At 33.1% G+C, this 13,935-nt stretch overlaps 1 protein-coding gene across 1 annotated transcript in view; it reads left to right on the top strand.

Annotated features, from left to right (window-relative positions):
* The window catches only part of LOC100923451 (ankyrin repeat domain-containing protein 7-like), an 87,928-nt gene extending 77,180 nt beyond the window's left edge, over window positions 1-10,748 (top strand). Inside the window, exons 18-19 of the mRNA XM_012551724.3 lie at window positions 8,761-8,831; window positions 10,502-10,748. The gene's annotated coding sequence lies outside the window, so the exon portion shown is untranslated. The remainder of the gene's footprint in view (window positions 1-8,760; window positions 8,832-10,501) is intronic.
* Window positions 10,749-13,935: the final 3,187 nt, after the last annotated feature.

Raw genomic sequence — 13,935 nt, 5'->3', positions numbered from 1 at the left:
TACCAATATTATGATATACTTTGTGAGAACTGTACCTGCCATTTAAACTGACAGACAAGACCTAAAACAACTTCCATTTGTACATTTATACCATTTTTATATTGGGATATTTATTTTCACTTATAATTTTTTTTTTTACCTATCCTCATAGAAGGAATGAGATTTTTTCCTAAGTAATAATAATAAATAATGTATATCATATATTATATACATAAATATATATGGGTGTGTGTATAATATATATAATATATAATATATATATATATATATATATATATATATATATATATAAAATGTATACATACATACACACACAGAGATAGGCTGCTTGGTGGAAATATGAATAGAACTTTGCATCTGGAGTTAGAACAATCTGGGTTCGAATGTGGCCTCAGGTTCTTAATCTTTCTCAGCTTCTTCAACTGTAAAATAAGGATAATAATAGCACCTACCTCCTAGAGTTCTGGTGAGAATCAAATGAGAAAATAATTGTAAAGCTCTTGACACAGTGCCTGGTACATAGTAGGCACTTAAGGAATGCTTGTTTCTCTGCTCCAGAAACATACAAGTCAATATTTTCAGTTATCTGTAAAAGTAATCATTGTTTGTTATACTTTGACAAACACCTCCTAATGTTGAAAAACAGTTCTCTTACCTGCTTAACTTCATTATAATGGCAAATGGTTTATTATTAATTTTCATCTTTTAAAAACATATTCTTTCATATTAGTATGCTTGAGAAATATTTCTAGTGGGGGTGGAGCCAAGATGGCGGAGAAGGCATACGCAACTTTCTAAGCTCTTCTCTTACCCTCTTTATCAATATTATATCGAGCCTCAAAAATAGTCTTGACTGCTACAATTCGTAAAGATAAGAAGTAGAACAACTCACCAGAAGAAAATCTGCAGTCTCCAAAAAGGTTGGTTCCGGGGCCAGGGGAGATCGAGCACAGACGGGAGAGAAATTAGGTTCTGAGGAGAGCCTCAAACCGAAAGTGAAAGCACAGATCTCAGCACAAGCGCACAGCCCCAACCCGCAGTACGGGGCTTTTCCTTGGGCAGTTGATCCTGCACGGCAGGAGGAACGCAGCCGGTTAGCCTCAATCTGCGCAGTGGGAGCTCGCTTGGGAGCCATAGAGCTTTTCCAGGGCCGATTTGCATCAGGCAGAGACACTGGGGCAGAGTTTGCGGAGGTCTGCGGTCAGCTGCTAATACTCACAGTCCCACAAGAGGCTCCGGCCTGGGGCAGTGACACTTTCACCCCTTAGTCTCTAGCCGAGGGCAATCGCTAACCCACACAGCCTTACTGGGCACTTCGATAGCTCTTCCAGTGCTGAATCCCCTTCCTGTTGGGGGAAGGGAAGACTCTCACTCAGAGCACTCCCAAACCTCGGAGCCGGAAATCGGTTTACATCTCTCCCTGCTCTGCAGAGGAAGCTGGTAACCCCCTTGCCTAGGAGGCATACCCTAAAGGCTTTAAAACATGAATAAAAAGATGAAAGAACCATCGACAGCTTCTATGCAGAAAAGAGCAGGTCAGGAAACCTGAAGAGACCTCAAACAGCAAAATGCATCAGACTGTCCTCCTTTACATGATGCTCTCATAGAAGAGACCATTAAAAGTCTCAAAGAGAGAAGATAAATGGGAAAGGAAAGAGAAGCCTTACAAGAGAGCAACAACTTCCTGAAATACGAATTGAAAAGTTAAAAATTCCAGGAAGTGCAGGAAACAAAATTGGTGAATTGGAAAAAATAAAAAATCTCAGGAAACTAAGAATTGTGAATTGGAAAAATAAGAATTCACTAGAAAGTAGGATTTGTGTAATTGAAAAGACAAAGAACTCGCAAGAAAGTAGGATCTGTGAATTGAAAAGAAAATAATTCACTAAAAAAATTAGTGAAATGGAAAAAAATTCCACAGACCAAAACAATACATTTAAAACTCAATTGGACATATACAGAAAGAAGTAAAAAAGCTAATGAAGAAAATAATTCTTTAAAATTAGAACTGAACAAATAGAAACTAATGATTCATTGAGACAGCAAGAATCAGTCAAGCAAAAACAAAAATGACAAACTGAAAAACCATGAATTATCTACTTGCAAAACGACAGACTTGGAAAATAGATCTAGGAGAGATAATCTGAGGATTATTGGACTTTCTGAAAACTATGATGAAAAAAAGAGCCTAGATACTATTTTACAAGAAATCATCAAAGAGAACTGCCCAGATGTAATAGAATCAGAAGGTAAAATAGGCATTGAAAGAATTCATCGAACACCTTCTGAAAGAAACCCTAAAATAAAAACCCCAAGGAATATTGTGCCAAATTTCAGAACTATCAGATTAAGGAAAAATTTTACAAGCAGCAAAAAAAAAAAAAACCATTTAAATACCGAGGTGCCACAATAAGGATCACCCAAGATCTGGCTGCCTCTATATTAAAGGAAAGAAGGGCCTGGAATATGATATTCCGAAAGGCACAAGAACTTGGGATGCAGCCAAGAATAAACTACCCAGCTAAGCTGAGCATTTTCTTCCAGGGAAGAAGATGGACATTTAATGAAACAAATGAATTCCATTTGTTTCTGAAGAAAAAACCAGAACTAAACAAAAAATTTGATCTCCAACCATAGAACTCAAGAGATGCAGAAAAGGTAAAATAACTCTTGAGAATTGTATTTCTGTTGTGGATATACAAAAGAATACATGTATAATTTGATTGTACTGATATAACATAAAAAAGGGAAGTAGATATGGAAAAGGGATGATGGCAGAATAAGGTGGGAAGGAGGGATAAAAAGAGGAAACCACATCCAACAAAGAGGCAAAGGAAACTTATCATATCTGAGGGAACTTAGAGAGGGAGGAACATTGTGAATCTTACTCTCACTCAGAGTTGGCTCAAAGAAAAATAATTGACATTTGTTTTAGAGGAAATCTCTCGCCTCATTAAAAACAGGGAGAGGAAAAGGGAAAAGAAAAGAGTAATAAGGGAAGGAAGGGGAAAGACTCAAAGGGGGAGGGAGGGATTATAAAGAGGATAAGCATCGTGATACAAGAGGGGTACATAAGTTTAAAAGGGGAAAGAGGGTTGGGGAGGCAAGAATAAGTAAAGCACAATCTGGGGTTATTAGGATGGCAGGAAATACAGATTTAGTAATTCTAACCGTAAATGTGAATGGGATGAACTCCCCCATAAAGAGGAGGCAGATAGCAGACTGATCAAAAGTCAGAACCCTACAATATGTTGTTTACAAGAAACACATTTAAAGCAGGGAGATACATATAGAGTAAAGGTAAAAGGCTGGAGCAAAATCTATTATGCTTCAGGTGAAGTCAAAAAGCAGGGTAGCCATCCTTATCTCAGATCACAAAAGTAAAATTGATCTAATTAAAAGAGATAAGAAGGAAACTACATCCTACTAAAGGGTAGATAAACAACGAAGCAATATCAATATTAAACTATATATGCACCAAGTGGTATGGCATCCAACTTCCTAAAGGAGAAGTTAAGAGAGTTGCAAGAAGAAATAGACAACAAAACTGTAATAGTAGGAGATCTCAACCTTGCACTCTCAGAATTAGACAAATCAAACCACAAAACAAATAAGAAAGAAATTAAAGAAGTAAATAGAATATTAGAAAAATTAGGTATGTTGGATCTTTGGAAAATTGAATGGAGATAGAAAGGAATATACTTTCTTCTCAGCAGTTCATGGAACCTATTCAAAAATTGACCATATATTAGGACATAAAGACCTCAAAATTAAATGCAAGAAAGCAGAAATAGTAAATGCTTTCTTTTCAGATCATGATGCAATAAAACTACATTCAACAAAAAGTTAGGGAAATAGACCAAAAAGTAATTGGAAACTAAACAATCTCATCTTAAAGAATGATTGGGTGAAGCAGCAAATTATAGATACAATTAATAATTTCACTCAAGATAATGATAATGATGAGACATCATACCAAAATTTGTGGGATGCAGCCAAAGCGGTAACAGAGGGAATTTTATATCCTTAGAGGCTTACTTGAATAAAACAGAGAAAGAAAAGATTAATGAATTGGGCTTGCAACTAAAAAACTAAAAAGACCAAATTAAAACCCCAATCAAATACTAAATTGGAAATTCTAAAATTAAAAGGAGAAAATAAAATATTGAAAGTAAAAAAACTATTGAACTAATTAATAAAACTAAGAGTTGGTTCTATGAAAAAGCCAATAAAATAGATAAGCCTTTGGTAAATCTGATTAGAAAAAGGAGAGGAAATGAAATTAGTAGTCTTAAAAATGAAAAGGAGAACTTCCACCAATGAAAAGGAAATTAGAGAAATAATGAGTTATTTTGCTCAACTTTATGCCAATAAATTTGATAACCTAAGTGAAATGGATGACTACCTCCAAAAATATAGACTTCCCAGACTAACAGAGGAGGAAGTAAATTGCTTGAATAGTCCCATTTCAGAAAAGAAATAGAACAGGCAATTAAACAACTCCCTAAGAAAAAATCCCCAGGACCAGATGGATTTACATGTGAATTTTACCAAACATTTAAAGAACAATTGGCCCCAATGCTATATAAATTATTTGATAAAATAGGGAATGAAGGAGTCCTACCAAATTCCTTCTATGACACAGACATGGTACTGATACCTAAACCAGGTAAGCTGAAAACAGAGAAAGAAAATTATAGACCAATTTCCCTAATGAATATTGATGCTCAAATCTTAAATAAGATATTAGCAAAAAGACTACAGAAAATCATCTCCAAGATAATACACTATGATCAAGTAGGATTTATACCAGGAATGCAGGGCTGGTTCAATATTAGGAAAACTATCAATATAATTGCCATGTTAATAACCAAATTAACAAAAACCATATGATCATCTCAATAGATGCAGAAAAAGCATTTGATAAAATCCAACATCCATTCCTATTAAAAACACTTGAGAGTATAGGAATAAATGGACTTTTCCTTAAAATAATCAGCAGCATCTATTTAAAACCATCAGTAAGCAACATATATAATGGAGACAAACTGCAACCATTCCCAATAAGATCTAGAGTGAAACAAGGTTGCCCACTATCACCGTTACTATTTAATATTGTATTAGAAACGCTAGCTATAGTCAATAAGAGCTGAGAAAGAGATTAAAGGAATAAGAATAGGCAAATGAGGAAACCAAATTATCACTCTTGCCGATGACATGATGGTATACTTAGAGAACCCCAGAGATTCTGCTAAAAGTTATTAGAAATAATCCACAACTTTAGCAAAGTTGCTGGTTATAAAATAAACCCACATAAGTCATCAGCATTCTTATATATCACTAACAAATCCAACAGTCAGAGTTACAAAGAGAAATTCCATTTAAAGTAACTACTGATAATATAACATATTTAGAATCTTTCTCAAGGGAAAATCAGAAACTTTATGAGCAAAATTACAGACCACTTTTCACACAAATTAAGTCTGATCTAACCATATTGAAAAATATTAAATGCTCTTGGATAGGGCGAGCAAATATAATAAAGATGACAATTTTACCTAAACTAATCTATTTATTTACGCTATACCAATCAGAGTCCCAAAAACTATTTTAATGACCTAGGAAAAATAACAACAAAGTTCATATGGAAAAACAAGGTCAAGAATTTCAAGGAATTAATGAAAAAAAAATCAAATGCAGTGGCTTAGCTGTACCAGATCTAAAATTATATTATAGAGCAGCAGTTACCAAAACTATTTGGTATTGGCTAAGGAATAGATTAGTTGATCAGTGGAATAGATTAGGTTCAAGGATAAACAGTCAACAAATATAGCAACCTAGTCTTGACAAACCCAAAGATCCAGCTTTGGGGATAAGAACTTACTGTTTGATAAAAATTGTGGAAAATTGGAAACTAATATGGCAGAAACTAGGCATTGATCCATACTTAACGCCAGACACCAAGATAAGGTCAAAATGGGTTCATGACCTAGGCATAAAGAATGAAATTATTAATAAATTAGAGGAACACAGGATAGTTTACCTCTCAGACCTGTGGAAGGGAAGGTCTTATGACCAAAGCAGAACTAGAGATCATACTGATCACAAAATAGAAAATTTCGATTATACCTAAACTGAAAAGTTTTTGTACAAACAAAACTAATGCAGACAAGATTAGAAGAGAAGCAATAAACTGGGAAAATATTTTACAGTCAAAGGTTCTGATAAAGGCCTCATTTCAAAATATATAGAGAATTAACTCTAATTTATAAAAATCAAGCCATTCTCCAATTGAAAAATCGTCAAAGGATATGAACAGACAATTCTCAGATGAAGAAATTGAAACTATTTCTAGTCATATGAAAAGATGCTCCAAGTCATTATTAATCAGAGAAATGCAAATTAAGACAACTCTAAGATACTCACTACACGCCTGTCAGATTAGGCTAAGATGACAGGAAAAATAATGATGATTGTTGGAGGGGATGCAGGAAAACTGGGACATTGATGCATTGTTGGTGGAGTTGTGAACGAATCCAACCATTTTGGAGAGTAGTTTGGAACTATGCTCAAAAAGTTATCAAACTGTGCATACCTTTTGATCCAGCAGTGTTACTACTGGGATTATATCCCAAAGAGATTATAAAGAAGGGAAAGGGACCTGTATGTGCACGAATGTTTGTGGCAGCCCTTTTGTAGTGGCTAGAAACTGAAACTGAATGGATGTCCATCAGTTGGAGAATGGCTGAATAAATTGTGGTATATGAATATTATGGAATATTACTGTTCTGTAAGAAATGACCAACAGGATGATTTCAGAAAGGCCTGGAGAGACTTACACGAACTGATACTGAGTGAAATGAGCAGGACCAGGAGATCATTATATACTTCAACAACAATACTATATGATGACCAGTTCTGATGGACCAGGCCATCCTCAGCAACAAGATCAACCAAATCATTTCCAAAGGAGCAGTAATGAACTGAACCAGCTATGCCCAGAAAAGAACTCTGGGAGATGACTAAAACCATTACATTGAATTCTCAATCCCTATATTTATGCACACCTGCATTTTGATTTCTTCAAAGCTAATTGTACAATATTTCAGAGTCTGATTCTTTTTCTACAGCAAAATAACGTTTTGGTCAGGTATACTTATTGTGTATCTAATTTATATTTTAATATATTTAACATCTACTGGTCATCCTGCCATCAAGGAGAGGGGGTGGGGGGGTAAGAGGTGAAAAATTGGAACAAGAGGTTTGGCAATTGTTAATGCTGTAAAGTTACCCATGCATATATCCTGTAAATAAAAGGCTATTAAACAAAAAAAAAGATAAAAAAAAATAAATAAATATTTGTAGTTTTCAGAAATCAGTATTGGGTGGAATAAGTTTTGTTTACCAAATCATTTTGTTTGCTCTATCACTCATTCCTTTTGGACCACATTGATTAAAATATTAACTTTCAAAAAAGCCTTTATCTTCAGGCTGTAGTCCAGGACCTAGGTGTGGACTGAAATTTATGAGGTAAAGCAAGGAAGCAATAAATCTTTGTACATTTGAATTAGTTCTGTAATATGACATTCAGGGCAAACTGGCACCATTTCTTCCTTTTCTTTTTTCCCTAATTATGCCAGTAACTATATAAGAAGTGGGAAAGTTCTGTTTCTTCTTTATTCAATAATTAATCCATTAATGAGTGAATGTCAGGTCTATGAATTATGCTATGACAAGTTCTGACTAGGTTACCAAGAATATGGGAACCATACTCTCTTGTCCTTAAAGAAATTGCGTCTCATTGGGAAACCAATGCAAAATAGGGAAAATTCATTTATCATGTAATGATACAATTTATCATGAAGCAAATTATCATGTAAACAAGCACCAAGTGAGTTGTTATATAAGTAACATATTTATTTAAGAGAGCAAGAGTCAAAGCAAAGGAGACAGAGAAGGGGGGAGAAAAGGGAGGGAGACACAGAGAGAGACAGACAGAGAAAGACAGAGAGAAAGATCACTATGGTTAGGGATTAGATGGTACTTAATCTAGTTCTCTTTTTCCCCAACATGAAAAAATAGCCATTGCAAAATTTCTGAGTTAGCACCTATATTGAAAGAGCAATTGCCAAATATCTAAATTTAATTACATGTATTTTAGATAATAGCATAAATATAATTTGTCAAAACCTACATCAGAAAGTTACTTTTCCAAAGACTTTTTTTTTTTTTTTGGTAAATCATGTGTTTTTCCCTTAGAATGGGAGTTTCATTATGTAGCTTTATAATCGACAAGCATAACCTTGATTAATGTATACAAGACTTATCTTTGGTGTATTGTTTAGAATTAGGAAAATTAAGTTCAATTCATTCTCTGTGATTTACTAGCCAGAAGACTCCAAGAAACTTTCTCAAGACAACTTATGCCAGACAACTCTTTAGGGTTTCTAATTATGTAAAACTGTAATCTATACTGATAAAGTGTCCTGTGCTCCTAAAATCATAGATTTTTTTTATATATGTAATGTGGGATGTATATGCTCATGTAAAATGTTTTTGCATTGCATATAGTGACAGTTAGAATATAAAAATCCATAGCTTTGTCTATGTAATGGGCTACTACTTGATGGACTAATAAAAGTGTTAAATTTTAATGTTTACATACAGGCATCATTAATTCAGAGTTAAGGATAAGATTGTGATTTGTTGAAATGTTGAAAAGTTGAAAATTTTGAAACATTTTGTTTGGAATTTTTATAGCTGCAGGAAGCTCAAAAAGAGAACAAACAGAACCAGCAGTATATTAAGTTCTTAGAAGATTATATACAAAAGTAAGAATTAAAGCATTTTTATAATTTAGTGATATGACTAGTTGTAGAGCAAATCAAACTGATAAACTACCAAAATGTGTTCATAATATAACATAATGCAAAATTTAACTATTTTTTCCAATAGGATAGAGGAATAATCTGCTTAAATATAATTTATTTTTAAATAAATAAATTGTACTTAATATTGGGAATGTAAATGTCAAATGTGTCTTGGGCTTAAAGCAGAATTCATCTCTTTAAAGGAAGGGACACTGGTCCTGAGAGTTTCAGAGATGAAAAATGTATCTGTAGGGAAGTAGATTGGATGTTATGTTCCCAAAAAATATTGGTTTCCATGTTGTCGGTTTAATTCAAGTGCTATACTTTGACCATAATGGAAAGCATCAGCAAAATTTCAAAGGACAAGTCATGTAAATTATTGCTAAAAAATGCTTATTTTTCCCCTCAAGAATTAGGCTACAAACAGTATAAACCAATGTATAGACAATCTGTCTCCAAATCATGGAAATTTATGTTCAGTTTGTATATCTGATTTGTAACTTGCTGTGTATTTTGAATCAGTCACTTTGTTTCCCACAAAGTTCTCTAAAAGTATACATTGAAGAGTTGCTACAGATAAACACTGCTAGAAATAGTTTCCTCATGAAAAGTTCCCTATTTTAATAAAATTTCAGGTCTTACTATACTCCGCCCCCACCAAGAAAATGTCCATTCAAAAACCCTATTGATTAACTGTGCCTTATCAGGATTTTTTATCTAAGAATTATATATATTTTTAATATCCAGTTGGTAGTATAATATATAATTATAAGTTCAGAAAGTGTTTCTGAAGAGTTGTCAAAACACAGGTTTAAAAAACAAAAAAGAAAATTGACTGGCTTTTTGATCTCCAGAAATAACCGTAAAGAGAACTGAGTTCAGTGAGCAGAGTTCAAATCCTGATACTGACTTTTAATGACTGTGACCCTGAGGTTCATAGTCTGAACTCTCATTGCTGGTAGGAAACTTTAGAAGACTTGAGAGTGCAGGTTTGAATAGGTACACAGTATCTTCCTACACCAAGGAAATCACAACTGCAAATTACTGTGATTTTTAGATCATGATCTAAATATGATCTAAAAATGATCACACACACACACATATATATATATATATACATACATATACATATATGTATATATGTGTCTTAAAATAGATATACTTGTCTAAATATGTCAATGTATATGAAGATAGGAATGGTTATATGCAAATATGTGTCTTAGAAGGAAGTGCTGTTTTTCCTGATATTTGTATCCCAGATTCCAAATGCTGTCTGTCTTTGTTCTCTATGCCTTTGCATATTCCACAAAATGGAATTTACCTCCACCTCTTGACATCCCTAGCTCCAATCAAAGCTCACCTTATCCAAAAAAGCATTGCTTCTTATATAAGACCTTCTGTGTTCTTTTTTTAACTCCTTTCTTCAGTAACTTTGTATTGATTCCAAATATACTGCATTCATTTAATTTGCCTGTGCATGTTTTTATTCTAATCAAATGAAATAACTTTGGAGCCATTTAAAGAGTAAAATCTATCTTCCAGGCCTTATTAGTGAGGACCTGAACTTTATAAGAAATTGTTAAATGTTCTTCAAAGCTTTGGATTTTTAACAATATATTTACTTTTTGTAGGTTTTAAATGGAAAATGCCACTCTTGAAGATTTAAAATAGCAAATGGCCAAAACAGAAAAATTTCAAAAAAAATATTTTGGATCTACTTTAGTAAGTCAGCTCTGGGATGTAGTTTTCCTCTTTTTAAAAACACTTTTTAAAAGTGGTAGAACATGGTAAGAATTTTAATTGTAAAATATCCAGTTGTTAATATAATTGAACATTTAAATACAATTCATATTGACTCATGATGCTGGTAGTGTTAATCATATATAGAGATGAACATTTTTCTGTATTAAATTATTAATATTGGCATCACATCAGATTAAAAAGTTAATAGTGAAGTTGCAAAAATTGTGTTCACATTATGTAATGAATTTAAAAAAAGAAAATTCTACTGTTGGTCATAGTTATGGTTCAAATCATCTTGTCCTAAAGCCTTTTGGTGAAGTTTTGACATCAAATTAGTTGTCATAATTTGAATTTCTTACCAAATGAAGTCCAAATTATTAATAAGTGAGGTTGCTTTTATTTAATTGAGTACATGTTTAAATTAATTAGAACAGTGTATCAAATTAAAACATTCCAGGTACTCAAAATGTCTTATTAGCCTTCATGTCTTATTAGCCACATGTGAGGGTTCATTAGACTATATAATTAATATATATATTGACCTAATCTTTATTTACAGGAGATGGGTTTTTCTTTTTGGCATTTCTTTGTCTTTTCCCATCTTTTCTTTTTAAGCTTTCATAGGAAACCTTGAAAGTATAATCATTTGTTGATAACTCACAAGCTACTATTATTAGGCTTCTTTTGCTTACATAAAAGCTCTTTTATGAAGTGGCAGAATATTTTCCATATTTGTGAAACAAATTATAATTTGTGATTTTTTTCATATATTGAACTAAAAGCCTGAAACTTAATTTTAAAATCCTATGATACTATTACTCAATTTTGGCTCAGTCCCTTGCTGTCAATATGACTTTTGACAATGGCTTTTTTGTCTTTGGATCTCAGTTTCCTCATGTATAAAATGATGTACTAACCCATCACTTTTTGCACCAACAGTCTACAATTCTAGTTGAGGGAAATCCAGCTCGTTATTATTCTTTTTTTTAATAGCATTTTTTCTCTCTCCGCTCCCTCAATATAACAAGCAATATAAGATAAATTAAACATGTGCAATTCTTCTTAAACATAATTCCACATTCTTCATGGTAAGCAAGAAAAATCAAATTAAAAGGGGAAAAGTATGAGAAATAAAAAAAAGTTGAAAATACTATACTTTGATCCATATGTGGTGTCCAGTTTTCTTTCTGAATGTGTATGTCACTTTCCATCACAAATCCAATGGAATTATTTTGAATCATCTCATTGTTGAAAAGGGCCACAATTGATAATCATATAATCTTCTTACTGTGTACAGTTTTCTATTGGTTCTACTTGCTTCACTCAGTATCTGTTCATGTAAATCTTTTCAGGCTTTCCTAAATTCAACCCATTCATTATTTATTTATAGAATAATATTCCATTACATTCATATACTATAACTTATTCACCCATTTCCCAATAGCATCTACTCAATTTCCAGTTGCCATTACAAAAAGGGCTGCTACAAACTTTTTTGCAAAAAGAGATGCTTTTCCCTTTTTTTATGATCACCTTGGTAGACATTGTAGACCCAGTAGAGACACTGCTGGATAAAAGGGGATGTGGAATTTGATAATTCTTTGGGCATAGTTCCAAATTGCTCTCAAGAATAGTCAGATCATACCACAATCCCATGAGCAATGCATTAGTGTCCCAATTTCCCCACATCCTCTTCATTTATCATCTTTTCTTGTCATCTTAATAAATCTGAGGGGTGTGAAATAATAAATCTGCATTGTATTAATTTGCATTTCTTTAATTAATAATGATACTATATAGCATTTTTAATATGATTACAAATGAGATTTATTCATCTGAAAATTTTTCATATCTTTTGACCATTTATCAGTTGGTAAATCCCGTTTGTATTCTTAAAATTTTAGTTAATTTCTATATGTTTTAAAAATAAAGCCTTTATCAGATACTGGATAGAAAAATTGTTTCTCAGCATTTTGCTTGTCTCTCATACTTGGCTGCATTGGCTTTGTGTAAAGATATTATATATATATATATAGGCATATATAAATAGCTTTTTTTTTTTTGCAAAATACATGCAAAGGATGGAGCCAAGATGATGGACTAAAGGCAGGAACTTGCCCAACCTGCCCCCAGACTGCTCCAAATTTCTTTAAATAATGACTCTTAAGCATATTTTAGAGGATCAGAACAACCAAAAAGATGGAATAGAACATTTTACAGTTGAAGCTCAGCCAAAAAGGTCTGACAGAACACACTAGGGCATGACATGCATGCAGCCCTGGATCCAGCCCCAGCCAGGCCCAGGCCTGCCCTCTGAACTGTTGGTTTCCAGATGTCTCAGCCTAGGGATACCAAAGAGGATTTAGAAGTATGATATTCTTATCCTTCCTGGTAATTCTCAGAACCTTCTTAAGACAATTTGAATGGAAGCAATTCAGTGTCCTAACAAGGGATGTAGCACCCTAAAACAGTTAGCTATAAGAAGGAGAAAAACACCATGAAGCATGGGGTAGGAAAAAGATCGTGAAGTGGAATATGGCCCGCTAAAAGAAAGATTTAGGGAAAATCTACACCATGAGGGCATCTTTTATAGGGAAAATTTAATCTTGAGTCTTTGATGTCATAACTTGGCTTTCTGATCAGATACAGGGAGGTTGGATTTGCAAAGACCTCCACCAATGACCTTCCCTTCTTGCTTCAAAGCATATTATAATTATATTTTCAGACTTCTCTGTTACCCCACTAGCTCACCTGGAACTCATCACTTGGGGACTCAATATCTCCCAGAAAATTCTGGCCTTCAAAGAATTTCTATATAAATTTGTGTATTAGAAAAAATTCCTCTCTTTACATTATAGAATTCATATAAAAAAGAATCTGTGTATATATGTGTTTCTCTGTGTGTGAATATATATATATATATATATATATATGTGTGTGTATATATATATATATGTGTGTGTGTATATATATATATATATATATATAATTATACCGTTATTAAGAATTTCTCAAGTATTGTCAAGTAGGAGAAATATTAAACTTGTTTTGCTCATGAATGGAAATTGTAAAGACACAAATTTAGTTCTGATGTAAAGAAAAAAATTTCTAACAAAGGGATCCTAAAGAGAGATAGTTGGTTTCCAAAAACGTTTTTTGAAATGCTGAAACATTTAGGGGTAGTATTTGCAGGGTCTCTTAGAACCACAGCTCTTCCAACACTCTGCTTCTGTAATCCTAGATGAAAAATATCCTCCAAAAGATGACTAAACAATTTGATTAGAGCACTGAGTTAAAAAATTTTTAAATGACAAAGAATAAA

The sequence above is a fragment of the Sarcophilus harrisii genome, chromosome 5, assembly GCF_902635505.1.
Source record: "Sarcophilus harrisii chromosome 5, mSarHar1.11, whole genome shotgun sequence".
NCBI lineage: Eukaryota > Metazoa > Chordata > Mammalia > Dasyuromorphia > Dasyuridae > Sarcophilus > Sarcophilus harrisii.
The sequence above is the reverse complement of the archived record's forward strand: the minus strand, read 5'-3'. Positions and strand labels throughout refer to the sequence as shown.